Consider the following 19129-nt stretch of genomic DNA (forward strand, 5'->3'; position numbering starts at 1 on the left):
CAACCCTACGAGTTAGATATTGTCATTATCCTCATTTACCAATGACAGAATTAAGACCCAGAGGGCTTAATTGACTTGCTCAAAATGTAATGATGAGGAAGGGGAAAAGGGTGAATCAGAATCTAGTCAGTTTGCCCCTTAGTCCAGCTTTTAGCCATTATAGTGAGTTTCCTGCTTCCTAAAAGGCCCCCTCTTCCCTCCTCCTCCTCCTCCTCCTGCCTGTTCCTCCCATCCCCCTGCTTCTCACTCCTCCCTGCCCCCCAACTGCATAGCTAGAATCGCATGTCAGAGAGTCTGAATCATTTACTTCCTCAATCTCAGGTCCCAGAGACCTTTTATTCTCCTAGCCATTTGTAGTCTGTTTTCTTAGATCCTCAGGTACCAACTTCCCCTTCTTGGTCTCACAAATTTCAGAGGAAATGATGGCTTTTCCTCTATAGTTACTTCCTGTGTGCTCCTGGTCACTACCCATTTGCCATTGCTGTGGGAATTGGGTTAGTTCTGTTTCCAAGGATGCTTCCTCTGCCTTCTGGAAGATGAAATGCTCAGTGAGGCCGGTCAGAGCTTTTAGCCAGTGGGACTTCCACAGCTGTCAGAGCTCTTCTCTGCTTGGCCTGGGGTCTGGGTCAGCAGCAGGCCAGTGGTGTCTGTGGCGACTTTACCTTTCTGCTTCCCTCTTCACCCGTGTATTCTCCAGAATTCCTTCCCTCTCCTGGTCTCCTGGGCTTGTCCCACAGACGCACATCTTTTGTGTTCGGTAGACACTCCACCTCCCTCTCTCTTCCAAGTCGTTCCTTCAGAAGATAACGCAGGTCACAGAGAAGTGTGTGTATGTAGAGAAGATACATATTTGTATATGCGTGAATATACGTAAGCATGGTCAGGGACAAGACACGAGCAACTCGTGCCTGTTTCAGACAGGGGACAGACTACGTAGACGGGGCACACGTCCTATGAAGGGACACATTTCCTGCATACGTCTGTGCTTTTTGACTTTTGAACCCAGTGACTGTATTTCCTATTCAAAGTTTTAAAAAGCCTAGCTAATCCATAAGTCCTGATTGGGGAACTGTGGAAAAAAGTATGACTCACCTGGTTGAGTCATCGCTCTGCTTCCTGCTGCCACAGGGACCTCAGTGCTCAGGTATGAACAGGGACAGCAGACTACCTCGCAATGGGGACTCAAGGAGACCCTCCTCTAGAGCCTGCACAGCCGCACCTGTGGAGCATCTGCAGCGAGCAGGGCCTCCTCCTTCCTCCCTGACCCATCTCTCCAAAGCTCAGAAGTAACTTGAGATTTTGCTAGCTTCTTTGGTAATCTCAGTTTACTTCGAGCTGGGGCACTGAACACTTACACCACGGTTCCCTCCACCCCCTCTGTTGAACTCCGGTATTTAAGGAAATTGAGACACTCCGAATGTCTGGGTTTGCCTGGAGCAACTATGCACTTTTCTTTTCCACACCCGTGGGACTTGACAGATCATTTCTGTCCCAGTCATGCCCGTCTGCTCAGCACAGGGGAGCACCACTAGAATGGGTCTAGCACCCCTTGGAAGCACAAGTCCATGCCTGGCTCTGCAGACAACCCAGGCCAGAGCAGGCCCTGGAGGAAAAATTTAGGGCATTGGGAGAAGCCAGTCCAGGTACCTATAATTGAGGAAGTGACCCATTTAGGAAGGTGACTTGTTTACCTTGGGCAGTTAATTGAGAAGCATACATTGAGCACCTACTGTGTGCCCTAGGCCCTGCACTATGGGGATGACAACGTGGCTAAGACCCAGTCTTTCCACCCAAAGTGCTCATAATGTGCTTAGGAAAACAAGACACATGTGTTTTTTTAAAAATTAAGTAACAGGAGATTTTGGTAACAGTTCAGATTAGCCGTAGAAGTCAAGTCACAAAGTAGTTCATGACTAATTTCTGTATGACTGGTGGAAATAGCACTGGGTGTGGGGAGTGTTTTCTAGGGGCTGGAAAGGGCCTGGAAAGCTTCCTGGGGGAGGAGGAGGGGCAAGAAAGAGGAGGAGGGTACCTTTGACCTGGATCTTGAAGCACAGTCGAAGGGCAGATGGATAAGTAGGAGAAAGAAGAGCATCCCCAGTGGGTGTCAAGGTCCGAGGAAATGGGAAACAGCCTGGTTTGAAGGTGGGTCGAGGGAGCAGAGGCTGAGCAGGTGAGTTTAGGACTGAGGCAGACAGGCTTTCCTACAGAGAGCCAGAGTGTGTATGTGTGTGTAAGTGTAAGTTCAGAACAAAGAATGGAGGATAAGGGCCCAGAATCGCCTAGGGAACTCTTACTGTAAATCTTAGGGAGGATGGGCAAGAAAGGGTTTGGCCCCCAGGCATTTTAATTAAGGCATCTCCATGCTGTCCTCCAGAAATGTCCTCGGGAGCAGAGAGGAAGGCCGGAGGCATACTGGCCCTTCCCCCACCATTGTTCTGTTGGGACATTTTCTTCTCAGGCATTTTAAATACTTACTCATTCAGTCATTCATTCAGAAGGTATTTATGATTCTTACTGTGTGCCAGAACCTGTTCTGGGTGCTGTGTTTACAGCAGGGAAAAAGAAAACCAGGGTAAAATGCCTAGTCCCGTGGAGAGGAAGACAATAAACATGTAAGTGAAATGTATGAGGGCAGGTGATGAGAGGCGGGTGAAGAACACTACCACAGGGAAGGAGACAGGCTGTGCTGGGTGGGGTGGAGGGAAGCAGTTGGTGGGGGTGGGGAAGGGCTGTAGGTTCCTGACCATAGGGTGGTCAGGAAGGACCTCACTGACTCACCCTGTCGCTGGGACTTGTGGGCCAGCAATTCTGGGGCCAAGGAAAGGAGACCAATTAGTGCAGGGATCTTGAGTTCCCAGGAGATTCTCTTCAACCCACTGGGGCTTCAGCTCTAGGCAACAGGGGGCCTTTGAGTGTTCTTGAGCAGAGGAGCACCATGTATGGGAAGGTGTCCCTGGCAGCTTTGCAGAAGGTGGAATGTAGGGGGTGAGGCTGAGGTCCCAGGAGGAGATGAGCAGGGCTTTAGAAAGCCCACTTGTTTGACACTTCCTGCCCAGGCATGGTGGTGCAGGGCTGGTGGTGGGAGCAGATTGTGCAGAACGGGAATGAGGGCAGGCCTTGGGCTGGAGGCAGCTTGACAAAGCAGGGCTCTGGAGTTCTTAGAGTCTGAGGCTTGGGGGTCAGTTAAACATTGTCTCTGTGACTTTTCTTTCATTATTTTAGTAGAGCATAGTGCTCAAGAATGTGGGCTCTGGGTCTGAATCCGGGCTAAGTAACCTTGGGCAGGTTATCCAAACCCTCTGTACCTCCAGCCCTGCATCTAAACATAAATGACAAAATAATACCTAGCTTATAGGCCTGGTTTTGAGAGCATGAAATGGGTTGCTGAATGCAGAATGCTTAGAACAGTACCTGGCACAGTGAGGGCCTAATGAACATCAGCTTGTTGGACTGTCTCTCTCTGCCTCTGTCTCTGTGTCTCTGTCTGTCTCTCTCCAGACCTATGTGTGTGCATGAGTAAAATTAACACGTTGGACATTACCCTTTCTGTTGTCCCGAAGCTAAGGCAAATGAAGCAAATGGTGCTTTTAAGGATTAAGTGAGGTAATGCACATAATGGATCTACTTTAGTGGCAGGTGAGTACTGGTGAAAAGTACATCACCACCAAATATTCTCATGGAGAAAATGACTTTCCCATGGAAATCCTTTGTAAAGTCATCTGATCCAGCCATGATTTATGGAGCCTATGGTGTGCCAGGCACTGCACTTGACACGTTATCTCTTTTCATCTTCACCGCCACTGCCCAAGATATGTACTGTTAACCACATCCCACAGCTGAGGAAGCTGAGGCTCAGAGAAGCTAGCACTTGCCTAAGGTCACACAGCCACTGAGTAGCAGAGTGGAGATTTGAGAGTAGTTTTTCTTTTTAACATTGAACTACCTTTTATAGTAAGAACAACTATTCCATGAATGATCTATATGTAAATGTATGTCCATGTATAGCTTCTTACATCAGACTCCCTTGGTATTCGGTGCCCACACAGAGCCTTGGGAGTGGGGAGGCATGGCCTACTTTCAGGACACACTGGGGCAGTGTCAGAGGGGGAGACCTGGGCCAGCAGTCAGCTGCCCCATTGGGCAGGAGAGGCTGGGGGTGAGTCAGCGCCTGCCCTCAGTGACTCATCCCCACAGGCCTCATCAGCACCCTTCAGCGACACAGAGTGTCTGAGACCTGTCTTGGTTGACCCAGCCCCTAAGGTGCTGGAGGAGCAGAGCCTGGTAGGCTAAACACCAGCTCTACCACGTCCCAGACGTGTAAGGCCAACGTGGGGGTGAACTTCTTTGTGCTTCAGCTTTGTCATCTGTGAACCCATTCCCCGGGTTTCGTGAGAATTAAATGGGAATGGACCTTGTAAGTGCTTAGAACTGCCTGGCCTATGGCTGGCACTCAGAGTTGTTATGTTAATAATCATTATATCATATTATTATAAAAGTCTCCCCTGCCCTGTGAGGCCAGAATAAAGTGCCCCATCCTCTCTGTACAATTCCTCTAGTAACACATTTTGTTTTGCCTTATTACAGAAATGTGGGTGGAGCTCTCCCCTTACCAGACTGAATGCTTGAGGTCAGAGAAATAAATAGTCCTCAATCATTGCTTGTTATGTTCCTTGAGACTTGTGTCTGGTCTTAGAAGGTGTGAAGGAAGTTCGACAAATGGAAGGGATTCCCAGCTCCCCTTTTCCCTTCAAGCCACATATTCTGACCTGGGTTCCCCACCTCCCAGGATTATGGAAAATGCCTGATATTTCTAAGGATGCTTTCCAGTTTGCAAACACATTCACATTCATATTGCACTCAGTCTTCACAACCGTTCGTGTGGGACATCGGGGTTTATCCCCATTTAATAGGCAAGGAGACTGAGGCTCTGCAGAGTCAAGTAGTTTGCCCACAGACTCACGGGTGGAAGGTTATGAAACAGGTGCCCTCACAGCCTCCCCTGCCGCTCATCCCAGGAAGTAGCGGTCTGGAGGCTCAGACTGACCATCCTGCCAAAGCCTTTTCATCATTTCCCCCCTGTCCTCCTGCAGAGGGTTGGGTGGAGACCCTGTGAGCAGCAGACTTTTCTACAGTCCTGCTTTTATCCTCCTCCCGCCTCCAGGCCCTGTTACTTCCAAAAAAGCACATGATGGTGGGCTTTGAACTGAGCCAATGATCAGAGTTGCTAAAATAGTCTCCACGCACATTTTCCCTTCTCCATGGGTCTGAGGCCTAGACTGGGACTCTGCGCTCTGGGTTTGGTGGGGAGTAGACAGTGTAGCTTTAAGCATCTGGAGCAGTGTTTGAACACAGCGGTGCCGGGGGGCGGGGAACCTGCAGTGGGAGGTGGAGGAGGCTGGCCCCCACACCTTCAGCCAGGAAGGGGGGGGGGGCAGGTACTAGGTGTGGGGCCCTGAACTTTGTCCAGGGTGCCAGGGCTGCTGGGGGGCCAAAGCAGAGACTACAGGGGGAACACTTCCTCTGAAGGAGGCAAACAGGCAGATGATCCATCCCTCCAGCTAAGGTGGGACTAAACCGCAGGCTCCAGGGCAGACTTGACTTCAGGCTTTCAAACTCCAGGGTAGTTCCTCAAGTGGAAGAACCTTCTCTGAAGTTCAGCTCAGCAAGAGGTCACTGAGGAGGTACCGCCAGTGTCCCAGCAGGGGTGAGGAATGTGAGAGAGGAACCTGGACAGGAGGAGCTCATGTCCTCAGGACTCATTTTTACTTTTTTTTTTCTCTCCTGGGAGCCTTGAATGCCAGGGTGGTGATGGTGATACTATGTACACAGGAGAGCATGCAGATTCCTGGCATCCTGAGGCGTGGGCTAGAATCTGCGCCTGGCATGTCAGCACAGCAGTGCAGGCTGGGGGCTGGCCAAACCCTTTGCTCATTGAGTTGGGTTCTAAGCCGGCTGTGGGAAGAAAGGGGCTATTGGGTCTTTACAGCCATAGTTCTCGATTCCCTCTGTGGTTATTTATGGTGTGACCAAAGGAACAGACACAGTAGCATCTCTGGGGTGTGAGTGAGAAAGACCCTGGGTAGAATGGCTCCCAAGATAAGGGTTCAGGGTCCCATCCGTCACTCAGGCCAGCCCCCCTCTCTCCTCCTCCAGCCTGGCCAGTCTCTGCCTGCCTGCCTGGGTCATCCCTGCCTCCAGTTCTTTCTTCGTTTCTTCCAGTTTGCCATGCTTTCCTTTTTCTCTTTTGTCTTTAGCCATCTTCACCATGTAAGACTGAGATTGAGCCCTTCCTGCTTCAGAAACACTTCTGAAAGTCTCTCAGCCAAAACTCCTACTCTTCTTCCCATATGCCTCCTGGGTGGAGAGCCAGCAGCCCCCAGCTCGGCATTTACATGTTACATAATGGGTTTGGAGCGCCTACCACGCACGGGCAGGCGGTAGAGCAGAGACTAGGGCTGTGGAGTCTGGCCTGGGTGTACTTTCTAGCTCTGACTTTTATGAGCTGTGTAACTTTGGGGAGATGATTAGATTTCCCCAAGCCTCAATTTCCTCATTTGAACTTGAACTTCCTCCCCTACCCTTCCCTACCTCACAGGGGAGTTGTGAGGATCAGGTGAAATAATTCACACAATGCACTTAACATGTAGTTTCTGGCTCCTAGTAAACCGCCAACATGCCAGCCGCGACTATTCTCTGACATGTGTTGTCTATTTAATCTACACCCTGGCTTGATCTGGTACACATCATCCCCCAAAGGGGAGCAAATGAGCCTTGGTGCCGAAACGACATGTCCAAGGTCTCAGGACGCTGGAGGCAGCAGGGCTGGCCGGCCCTGAGGCAGCGCTCTCTTTCCCACTGCCTCTGCTTCCTAAACCAGGCCTCTGCTCCCCACGATTTTCAGTTTTCGGTGTTCTTCACAGTCCTAGTCAGGACACTCAGAAGCTGCCTAGTGAATGATCTTCCCTAGCTGGTTTAAGGAGAACCAAGTTGTGGGGGAGGCGGTACAGGTAAAGGGACCCCTTGAGCATTCCTTCCCCTTTCAGATTTCAAGCTGATCAGCGTGCCCATGGCTCCCTGCCAGAGCCCCACACACACCCCAGCATCAGGCAGTGCTGGACAGCGTGGCACCAGCCTCTCACCCGGGTCACGTGGAGCCACCAGGTTGTGCCCTGAGGGAAGACCAGCCAGTTCCTTTTTCTTCCTTTCTTTCTTTTCAAATAGCAGAGCATGAAGTTATGATGAAAGAAAGAAAAGCAAGGGAAATACCTGTCTGGATAATCCCCTGTGACCGTGCAGCCTTGGCCTGAACCCAGTTGCTGGGAAACAAAGAGAAAAGCCACTAGCTGGCAGGTGGCCTCTGGGCAGCGTGTGGCATTGTGTGTGTCCTATGGGGTCATGGGACGAGGCCGCTTTGAAATGGCTTACTGAGCTGCCCCTACCCCCCACAGGGACAGCCCGCACCCTGCTGAGGGTGGCTGTCCTTGACATGATTGATTGCGGTCAGGGAGACTTTCCCATCATTTCAGATCATGGTTTCCAGTTTTTCCCCAGCAAATGTTGCAAGCTGCCACTTTCTTCTCTGGCTGAGTCTCCTTTGGTGCTGGCCGTGCGTGTGTCTGCAGCATCCCCACCCCACTGGTTATTCAGCCTATGCCTGTGCAGACCTTGATGTGGCCCTGGGGACACGTAGAAGCAGATGGCTGTGTTCACCCCACGCCTACGGCTGCAGGAGAGGGAGGCCATTGGTGTGGTTTGGTTCTTTGTTTTGGTAGCCAGGCCAGGGGTTTGTTTTTGTTTGTTTCTCTAAAACCCTTTAAATACATCTGAAGGTGGAGCTCCTTTTCCTGGATGGAATTGAGAGGGTGCTATTAGAAGGCCTGGGGGTATAGGGATAGACCACTTTTGGGTGGTGTCCCAGGAGGAGGAGAAAATGAGACGAAGCAAAAATGACTTTGTTTAGTACAATGCTACGTGTCCGGCATTGTTGTTGTACCTGTTAAGTCAGAATCCTTTGGTTAAGCTTCCGAGAAAGAAACAAAAACAAAAACAAACAAAAAACCTCCACAAAATCTCCCCATGGGATTCTGACAGGCGCATCCAGTTCAATGCCACCTCATTAACATCACGCTGACACTCTCGAAGATTAAAATTACCAACGTCCAGACAATGTCCAATGTCCGTGCCCCAGGATGCACTGTGGGTATCTGCAGAGCTTCCTCAAGGCAATCCCTTCCATCTGGAGGCCGTCTCTGGGTAGGGTGGAGGCCCGTTGTGGATGAGGGGGCAGCAGCACATCCCTTTCCCCCTTGGGCGGGTCTGAGCACAGGTGTGAGTGGCAGCAGACTTCCTGTGTGGGGACGAGGCCTCAGGCCCAGGGATCAGTGTGCTGAGGAGGCAGCGTGACAGGCAGAGCACGTATTGGTTTTTAGAGGTATGACCTTGCAAGTTAGTTATCGAGCTGTCTGAGCCTCAGTTTCCTCAACCAGAAAATGGATTGGCTGAACCTCTAGCTCCTAGGGCTGTGCTGAAGGTGCGGTGCGATTGTACCCGTGAGAGAGTCTGATACACATTTAAGGGCTCAGGCAAGGTAATTTCTCTTCCCTTACCCACTGTCCTTCCACAGGATTTTTTTTTCTGTGCCATTGTGAACCAGCGAAATCAGCTCCAGCCTCCTTTCTCTTCTTCCCCTCTCCTAATTCTCATGGCAAGGGGGATCCACATCCGAGGCTGCGTTCCCAGCCAGTGATCACAGGACTGTGCTGTTCACTGTTTCGGTTCCAGTATCTTCCCTTCCCAGGAACGAGATTGATCCAGGGGCTTGAAGTGATCTCCTTTCACCTCAGTTTGTAGAGACACCTTGCTGCACACGTTGGCTTTTCCCTGGCTGCCTGGGTCTCCCTGAGTGTGCAGCTGGCATTTCTTCCTGGCTGGCATTTAGTGATGGGGAAGCATCCAGTCAATCCAGTCATTGAGTGCTCTTATTGGTCAGGACTCTTTTGGTTTTAAGTGACAGGAACCCAACTTGAATGAGCTTAAACAAAAATGAGGTACCGTGGAATGTTCCAGGGGAGGCTCAAAGGAGGCCTCCCCTCAAGTTTAGCCCCAGGAAGAGAACAGGTAACCTTAGCATGCCTGGAAACAGTACCCACTGCTCAGTGGCCCTGGTGACCCAGATAGCTCCCAGCTGACCCCCCACAGCCCTCCACCCATCCCAAGTGGACTAGGCCTCCCCTAGGATTTTTCAGATTGAAACTTTTCCCAATGTGGAGCACGTGCCCACCCTTTGTAGCCATGAGTGTGGCCAAGGAGGAAGGATACTCTGATGAACCCACCTTGAGTCCCATGTCTACCTTTCTATCTGGGGAATGGAAGATGGGGCAAAATCTGTTGTCAGAACAAAGGGAGAAGGATACTAATACTATTAATAAGTAAGAATAATACTTTTATTGAGTGCTTACTTTGTGCCAGACATTATTCTACACTCTTTACCTGTATAACTCATTTCATCTTCACAATCAACCCCATTTTACATACCAGGAAAATGAGGCACAGAGAGGTTAAGCAATTTGCCAGAGGCCACATAGCTAGCTCATAGGAGAGCTGGGATTAAACCCAAGCAGAGGACTCCAGATGTGCTCGTAGCCACCCACTCTGATGCAGATGGTAACAACAGATGTCAGCTCCGAGCACTCACTGTGAACTGCACACCGGGCTAGGGCCTTTACAGCACCATCTCATTTCACCTTCAGAACAGCCCTGTGGAGTAGGTACTAACATCCATACTTTTAGGCAAGAAATTGAGGCTCATGTGGATTATGTGACTTATCCAGGGGTCACCTGACTCACTTAAAGAGACAGAGCTGGGATAGGAAGCCTGGTTTGCCTGATTCCAGGGCCTGAACTCAGGACCATTTCAGTGGGTAGCTTTTGCATTCAGACCCTTCTCTTGCTCTATCAGAAGCTGCCCTGGTGACTGCGAGGAAGAGCAGACTTGACTCAGCCTCTGTACCTTCATTCTCTCTGTCTGGGGTAATGGGGTGTGGAGACCCCTGCTTGGTGCACGCTGCTGAGGGACTGGCTTTGTGGTTCTGAGCTGGCCTTGGTGTGTTTCACACTAACTCACACCAAAGGGTCCTGAATAAGCCTTCAGTGCATCTAAGTTCTGGATTTCTTCATTTCTCCATACATCAAATACCAATGAAGTGTCCAGTGGGTGCCATGTCCCATTCCAACTGCTTGGGGTCCTTTAGTGAAGACCTCACCTTTATGGAGGTAGACTCGGAGAACAGCAGAGAGGAAGAGCCTGGTCCCTCCAAATGGCTATGTCCCTCAAGATCCGCGAGGCCACTCACGCTCACAGAAAACCTTTCCTGCACAGCAGGTCAGGCCCATAGGGACCTGGAGACCTCATGTTCCTTCTCCTGGGGCTGGCATGACAGCAAGTCCAAGAGGGGATTTGTTCATTCTGACTGATTACAAAGGGGAGCATTGTGTCAGGGTGTGAGCACGGGCACGGACTCAGGACTGCTCAGCCATGAGTCCCAGGCTGCTGTGGTCAGTGCTGAGTGAGTCTCCAGGTGAGGAGGCACTTGGTTGTACCATGCCTCATTTTCCCCCCACAGACCTCCCCCACCCCATAACATGACTTTACTACCTGACTTATCAGGTTGCTGGGAAGAGTATCTGAAATAGCAAATGTTAACCACCCATCGCAATGCCTGCACACAGGCAGGCATGTCCTTCCTTTAAAGGGCTGACCAGTTTTGTGGATGTCTCTAAAAGTCGGGGCCCATGGAGGGGGACAGCTGCAAAGGATCCTTGGTGAAGAAATTACCAATTAGGTCAGGCTTCTCATTTTACAGATGAAGCAACTGAGGCTCCTCTAGGGGAGGGGATGGTGCTGGGCTCTAGGACCTTCCGGTTTGGTGGAATTAAAGGGACCTCAAAGCATGTTTGGCTGTTGGTCAGACAGAGGCTCTTAGTTGATACTTGGAGTGGCTAGATCACCATGTGCTCAGGCCTGTGTGGGAATCTGACTGGTGGTCAGCCTTTGTAGGCTGGTCCAGAAATGCCCATCTGCACCCACCATGCAGACAACCCATGCAGAACCTCAGAGAGCTCCTGCTTCCTTGCTGTGGGTCTTAGTAGTGCCTCTGGGTGGGTAGGGGCTTCAGTTCCTGAGATCCAGGAAGCACGGGAAGGTCCCTGGTTCTCAAACCTGATAAGACCAATGATGTCCAGCTCTCCCACCCACTCTGCCCAGAAGCTCCCCTTGAGAAGCAGGGGGCAGAGAAGTGGAGACCTCCAGCCTCCTTGACTTCTGGCTACAGGTGACTACACAGAGCCTGCAGCTCAGGTGGATAGAATGTGGCCAAGGCGGGCCAGCCTGTTTGTCAACTGCCACGGGCTGGGGAGGAGTGGCTTGGTAATGATGATGATGAGAGATGATGGCAGCTTCTGCCCAGGCGGCTGTCCTCAAGCCTGCCAGGCCACTCACAGGGTGTGTGGGCCCATTACAGCCGCACTAGCACACCTCATACCTGGGTCAGGCAAGGCCTGGGCCCTGGGGCTGTCGTGCCATGGGGCTGGCTGTTCTCTAAGCCTGTGTTCCTGTGTGTGAGGAGCTACCGAGACAAAGCAGGCCTAGCCTTTAACTGTACTTGTTCCACACATGGCCAGTGCTCGAGAAATGGTAGAGTCTCTGCCACAAATGGTCTGAGAATTCTGAACAGTGAGCCCCAAGCCCTGGGCTTTAAATGTAGATCTTTGTGTATTAGCAAGAACATGTGTGTTTATGTGGTCGCGTAGGCCTACCACCCTGCTGAACAAGAGTGTGTACGTCCCAGGAGTGTGGGTGTTACCTCTTGCAGATCTTATATTGCACGTCTGCAGGAGCTTCTGTCTTCCTGAGGCCACCTCTTTTTCCCAAATTTAGAATTGTGGAAGTAAAACCTTAGAAATGATCAGGGTGGAGCCCGGTTAGTACTTGGATGGGAGAAATGCCTTGTAACTCAGGGCTCCCTTTTCCAAACAGGTGCGGAAACATTTTCTGCAGAAGCAGTAAATGAAACCAAATCATTTGCATGGTCATTGGAAGCCAAAATAATAATTTGTTTAAGAACTCAGCCACGATCAGATGGCCCACTTGTGTGACTTCCTAGTGTATTCAGTGTTTTGGACCTTTGCATCATGGGCAATGTGACACATTTCACATTGGTGACTTGTTGTGAGGTGTTTACATCAGCTGGATTTACTTTTGTCGTGTCCAAGGCTTAGAAATTCTGGCATCTTCTGATTCTACTGAAGTGCCTAATAAAACACTTTTCCCCAGACCCATCTTACTTTCTCAGCAAGTCTTTGTGCAAAGGCGTGTGAAGCCTTTAGGGTGCCCAGACAGTGGCAGACAATAGAATTTATCTGACCATCTCACAGTCCTTTCCCATTTTGTCCTGTTGGGAAAAGTGTTACGAAGGGGCAAAGCACACAAGGCTATGGGCCCCTTGGTGGGGAGAAGATAGGAGGGTGTAATGTAAGATAACGTAGCATTCATTGTGGGGCTCTTGTTTTCAAAGGAACATGGCAATCTGTGCGAGGCTCGTCCTGGAAGGAAGCAACTTCAGTCACTGCGATGCCTAAGAATCAAAATCAAGTGAGTAAGTCACAGTGGGGTCTCCTTTATTGAGCCGTTGAGTGGCTCCTGGGGGGCTGGCTTCAGGCTTTGGAAAGTGTAGGGCGCTTGTTGCATTCTTCCTACACACCCAAGTCAATGTGAGCCCATTTGAAAAACAATGGCTAGTGAAAGCTCTTTCTCTGCCTTCAACCTGTGCAAGGAGGTTGTCAGAGGAGGGAGCGAGGCAGGGATAGAGACTGAGATGTATTTGGGCACGAGAAAGACCTATCTAACTCAGTGGACTTTGGGTGGGTGGGATCTCTGCCCCCTCTTTCCTAAGTAAGCCCAGCAGCTCAGCCGTCCTGACTCTGGTCCAAGCTCTGACGATGCTTCAGTCTGCTGCTGGCCCTGATCGGTGCCAAGGCAAGAATCTGGCTGGGCAGCTTCTGTGGGGAGTGCCATCAGAGCACTGTAGACCATTTGTCCAAGATTTTAAAATGTGATTGCAGCATCTTACTCTGCTGGGGTTTCATTCTGGGGAGAACGAACCTGTTTACATCTTTATGTAGGTTCTGTGGGTCCATGGAGGCTTAGGGTCTAAAAGGCTAAGGTATAGGTAGAAATCAATAATGATGTGTTTTTCACATAGTCACCCTCATGAACTATTATTGTGAGAGCCCTCCCACTGTTCTCCCAGCTCCACTCCGTCCCCCTGCTCTGTCCTCAGCAATGCTGCCAGAGACCTCCCTCGAAGACCTGTCTGACCAGCCCTCTGCTGTTGGCCATCAAGGCCTCCCTGGTCAGGCCTCAGCCTCACAGTCCAGCCTTGTTTTCTGCCTCCCCTCTTTGTCTGCCTTGGCTCCAGGCCACTGACTCCTGGAACAGATCTCTGCTTCTGGGACATGCTGTTCCCTTTGAGAAGCTTCCCCCACTCCCCCAGGCAAAGGTGGCACCTCTTCCTCCTCTACACTCCCATAGCACTTTATTCAGACCTCAGGTACATCATTGGCTGAGGTAAGGTTGGTTCCCTTGTCCATCTCACCCACCAGCTGTGAGTGCCTTAGGGCACACACCTGCCCTCCAACCTTCCCATCAGAGCAGAGCAGCACCTCCAGCGTTTCAGTACTGGGCACCTGGCCGGCGGGACAGGGAGGGGTGGGTGGCGGGTCAACAGCTGTCTGTTAACTCAAGGAATTCAAAGCCTAAGATTTCTTCAGGGCTCACAATTGACAAAGTTCTATCTCAGTGTCTCGTGGGAGCCTCACACCCTGGGGAGGGAGGTCCTATCATTCTCATTGTTTTATAGACGTGGAGACTGAAGTCTGAGCAGTCAGCTAGCTCACCCCAGGCTGTAGCCTAATAAGGACCATGACCCACGTCTCCTGTGGTCCAGGCTAGTCTGGTTTCTGTAATACCAAATTTTATAATTATAATTATAAAAGAACCCAAGAGATAATTTAGAACAAACCCCTCATTACTAGATAGGGAAACTGAGGCCTGGCCTGAAGATGCTTTCTCAAGATTACATAACTAACTGGTACTAAATGGAGAACAGGAATGTAGATTCTGGACTTCTAGCCTAGCATTCTTCCCATTGCTCCCTACCCCTCCTCTGCCTCCCTCCTATATACAACCATCAAGAGAACACTGGGGGACCATCATTCTGCATGGACAGGAGGGTAAAGAACTTAATGACCACCGTGAGTTAGAGGGAATGCAGAAATGCATGAAACTGGCCCTGCCCCCCAGGAGCTTCCCTGGAGACGTGAGACCAGGGTGCGGTCTTGGTAGAGGGAGGAAGGAGAGGGAAGGGTGAGGGGAGAGCCTCGGGGTCCAACCCAGGAGGCGGGAGCCTGGTGCTGGCCCCAAGGGAGGGGCAGCAGGTGGGCACATCTGGGCATTTAGAGGCTGGCCTGGTGGGCATGGAGGGCCCATGGGGTAAGGAGTGCATGTTGGGAATCCTGACCAGCAGAATGAGGCAGGGTGACTGGACCAAGGGGAAAGCTGCCCAGCAATGCTGGCTCTTAGTGTCTGAGCAAAGAGGCCCTGCTTGCCAGTCTGCTATGGCCTGAGAATCCCTCCTGGTTCCCAAAGAAACACAATGTAGATTATGTCCACAATGGACAGTGAATCCCATCATTGTCTGAAATGTGTAGGAAGAAGGAGGTGTGTGCATTTCTGGCTGGCTTATCCCTATTGTACTCAAGTGAATTTTTCTTTCATTGTTTTGATCAACTACATGCCCAGCTGGCCTCCCCTACCCATTGATTCTCAGGGCTCTCCTGGGTCATTTGCTCTGTCCAGGCTTGATACCGGACCAGGCACATGCTGGCTACTCTGCCCCATCTTGGGCACACAGACTGAGGGGCTGGGACTGACCACAGGCTCCGTCCCAACTGGCAGGTTGAAACATACAATTTGTCCAAATTACAGAGAATGTGATGTTTTCCTAATAGGTACCTTGGATTATTTTCCAAAACCTGATCAGGTTATAAATGTCTAAACTTCTAGGGCAGAGAAAGTGTGTGGTGTTATATCATTATTGTTTACACCTTAGGTTTACATTGCAGTTTACATTTACAAACATCATTTCATCTCATAACAAGGCAGGTAGATTTACTCCCATTTCACAGGTGAGAAATTTGACTTGGGCTGTAGCCTGCCCAGGGTGAGGTAGCTGCCTAAGGCCTGAGATAGGGCACAGCTCAGGCCTCCTGTTTATAAATTCAATGCTCTTTCTACTCTACTTTGCTCCAACCATATGTAAATCCCTGGAGGGTGTAGGACCTAAGAGGAGCTCAGTAAATATTTGTTGAATGAGTGAACTTTGGCCATTTTATTTCCTTTTTTTTTTTTTTTTTGCCTCACTTAACCATAAATGGATCCTCTTTGGCAGTAAGGGAACTCTAGGCTGTGAAGTATTTCTTGCTACGATAAGAACCAGTGAGTTCTCTTCTCACCCAGCCTTACCTCCTGGAACTGGGTCACTCACACTAAATAATTAATTCCCTGAATCTTTTACTCAGAGCTTTCTGCTCCTGATGCTGAGATGATCCATCCAACATAGATCTGTTTGTTTTAAATTTTTACTTAGTGATTTTAGAGAGAGAGGAAGGAGGGGGGAAGAGAGAGAGAGAGTGTGTGTGAGAAGTATCAATATGTTGTTTCACTTATTGATACATTCATTGGTTGCTTTTTGTATGTGCCCTGGCTGGAGATCAAACCCACAACCTTTGAGTATGGGGACGATGCTCTAACCAACTAAGCTACCTGACCAGAGCCAACACTGATCTTTGAAAGGTCCCTGATAGATGCAAACCCTACTGCCTATTGTCATAAACCTTCAGATAACCCATCTAACTGCCCATAATGGATACTCTCAGCCTAATCAGGTCAGACATCAAGCGGGGTAATTTGATCCCCTCCTGCCACTCTTCCCTACCATCCTCTTCCGATGGAGGAAGAGGACTATGTGGATTATCTTAGATATTTATGGTTTTATAGGTACAGGGAGATCTACCTGTCCCTTCTCACTGACCTCTGAACTCCCCAAGATTGCGTGGAGAGGGCTGGAGAAATAACAAGGGGACCATGCCAGCTTGGGAAGGAATGCATCGGGTGGGGGAGGTAGTTATCAAAATATCTCCTGGGCCTGCTCTTTCCCCAAGTGACACATAGGTCATGTTGCTTAGAATCTGCAGGGGATCCAGCTGGCCTCATTAGAGCAACCTAATTAGATTCCTGAAGTCAACAGTGTACAGTGGAAAAAAGAGTCGGCTGAGACCAGAGACCCACATTCTAGTGCTGGTTGTTCACGGCTTAGTTGCATGGCCTTGGGCCAGTCACAGAATTTTACCTGCCCTCAGATTTGTTATTAAAGGAAATAAGAGGGGGCATAAAGGGTTGTGGCATCTTAAAGGAGCCTCTTGGGTTTCCGTGGTTCTCCAAGTCCACTCTGTCCACTGGTTAGCTCTGCTGTCTTCTCCTCCCCCTGGCCTCCTCCTCATGGGGCCAGAGCTTGCTTGTGAAAATACTTTTCTCCTTTGTAGCTTTTCCACCTTTTCCCTGATCCACCCTCAGGCTAGAGCAGATAAGAACTGCCTTTGCTGTCTTAGATCCTGCCAAGCAGCTTGGGGAAAGGTCTAATGCTTTGATAGAGTGTTAGGGACCAATGGGATATGGGTGGTGTAGGAGGGGAGTGGGAAAGTCCTTGAGTGGAAAGAAGCCAGCCCAAATGATCAGGGGTTGTTGGTATTGACGTGTGAATGTCCAAACCTGTAGAGAATTATTATAAAAATGTGTTTGAGCCAAATAGAAGATGTGCCTGGAAGCAAGATCTCAACAGACTGAGATAAATGCTTCCAGGAAATGACAGTTTGAAGCTTCTTTTATGTGTTTGGAATTACGGAGAGAACATAAGCAAGATTACAGGAAGGTGGAAGAAAGCAAGGCTGTGGAGGGGGTGGAGTTGTGGGAAAGGGGTGGGGGTGCTTGATTACAAGACAGTTAAGATTATGTATTTTTTTGAGGGGGGTCACACTTTAGAAGGAGAGGTCTGAAAAGAGGCATTTCAGAGGTGAGTTGTTAACTTTGATGCACAGACACAGAGGGACAGGGCTCATTTAATAGAAGCCTTTTACTTGAAGAAATTGTATGCCTTGGGTGTAACTACCCATCATGACCTGCACAGTTGGGAGTTTGTGATCAGGTCACCCCTCTGAGGTTATTTTCTGTAGAACCCCCTTTTTTATCCACATTGGGATATCCAAGCTCTTGATGCTCCAAGGAACCTGGGCCCTATTGAGTTGCTTGACCAGATGGTACTAGATAAGTTCTTAATAATAAGGCCCCAAATTTATTCTCTTCTCTGGCCAGGCTTTGTGCTCAGGGGTGACCAGACACTCTAGAGCAAAAAGATCATAGTGTTGGCAGAAGGCTGCGCAGTGGGAGCTAAAAGATGTCTCACACAGACAACAACACAGAAAGGGACAGAGGTGGGGACAGTAGATCTGTCTCCCAGACTTATGACCTTGGAGCATTAAAGCTGGAAGGATCTTCCAGTTCATCTAACCCTCATGTTTTATGGGTAAAGAAACTGAGGTCCAGAGCCATGACTTAGCCAAACCATAAAGTGAGCTGGTGGTAGAACTGAGGTAGCAATGCAGTCTCCTGATTCCTAACCAGGAGACTTATAAACATCACATGGATGGCTTCTTCCCCAGTGCCAAGTCGCCTCTTCATGTGGGTTCAGCCACCACACTTTCCACTCTTCTCTTTGACCCTGAGCTTGATTGTCTTAGGTGTTAGCAGGGCCCCAACAGCTCCCACCTCCTTGTTTGTTGAGGCCTAATAAAATTTGGGTGCAACAGCATAGAGAGGTCGAGGCTTCTCGTGGGAAGGCTGTTTGTACTTGGTGACTTAACATCGTTGAGTCAGCATAGTTCCGTTTTATGGTATGACTTGGGGTGAAAGACTAATTCCAGACAGGAAATGAAGGAGGTGATAGCCCAGCCTCAGCAGTAGTGGGCTCTTGTGAGTTTGTCATTCAGATAAAAATCTCCTCTGTTGCTAAGCAGGCCTCCTTCTGAGACTCTCAAGCTAAGGGCATGTGTGCAGCCGCACTGTCCCTTGCTCTGAGGGAGGGTTCTTTTAGGTAGAGGCTGGCCACCCTGTCCTGGGTTGATGGCATGTGAGCCAGATAGAAACTGTTTCACTTTTTTCAGTAGGACTCCATTTGGCTCAGTATTTTCTACTGAGCTCAAGGAACTGTATCTTGAGGTCTTCCCAGTGGGCAGGCTCTGTGTTTACCTGTTTTCCCCTGTTTGTTCCCCACAATAGCCCTCTGAGAGTGGGGCATGGCTATTTATTGTACTGAAGAGAAAATTGAGGCAGATACAGGTTCAATAACTTGCCTGTGTCCCACAAGATGCAGGGTGTCTGACTCCAAAGCCTTTCTCATTCCACAGAGAAGGGGGTGCTAGGGCTAAGTGGGCCAGGCATTGAGTCAGGAAACATTTATTACAGGACTTTCAAGTACCAGGCTCCAGGCTTGGTTGTGGGGATGCAAGGTGAATGAGTCCCTTTATTCCCAGGAACTTGTGGTCCCGGCGGCAGGACAGACGTGTACAGGGTCACAGTCACTGTTCTAAGCATTGTCATAGAGAGATACACCCAGTGCTCTGGAAGTACTGAGAGAAGTGCACGTCACACAGGGGACACTGCACCGAGCAGGTGCTGTGTGACCTGGGTAATGAAGGATGGATAGGGCATTGCTAAGCAGAGAAGGAGGCAGAGAGTCTTCCAAGTAAAAGGTGTGGTGGCACAAAAAGGCTCGATTCAGTATTCGGAAGTAAGGAGGAGTTATGTACATGTTTTCCTCTCAGCAGACAGGTACGAGGAGTGGTAAGGAGTGGTGCCTTCAGCTGAGAGATAAGCCGGGGTTGAAGGAGGGGGGTTTGGATTCTGACTGTCAAAGTCCTTCTAAAATGCTAATTATGTGCAAGTCCTTGAAAGAAT

At 49.8% G+C, this 19129-nt stretch overlaps 1 protein-coding gene across 15 annotated transcripts in view; it reads left to right on the forward strand.

Moving 5' to 3' along the window:
• Positions 1-19129, forward strand: part of LOC114499263 (F-actin-monooxygenase MICAL2) — a 214194-nt gene that overhangs the window by 15208 nt on the left and 179857 nt on the right. For 13 of the 15 annotated variants that reach the window (XR_004903918.1, XM_036029035.1, XM_036029034.1 and 10 more), the window contains one exon: positions 12576-12646. The exons of the other annotated variants lie outside the window; for them this stretch is intronic. The gene's annotated coding sequence lies outside the window, so the exon portion shown is untranslated. The remainder of the gene's footprint in view (positions 1-12575; positions 12647-19129) is intronic. 15 annotated transcript variants of the gene reach the window in all.

The sequence above is a fragment of the Phyllostomus discolor genome, chromosome 6, assembly GCF_004126475.2.
Source record: "Phyllostomus discolor isolate MPI-MPIP mPhyDis1 chromosome 6, mPhyDis1.pri.v3, whole genome shotgun sequence".
NCBI classification, from domain to species: Eukaryota; Metazoa; Chordata; class Mammalia; order Chiroptera; family Phyllostomidae; genus Phyllostomus; species Phyllostomus discolor.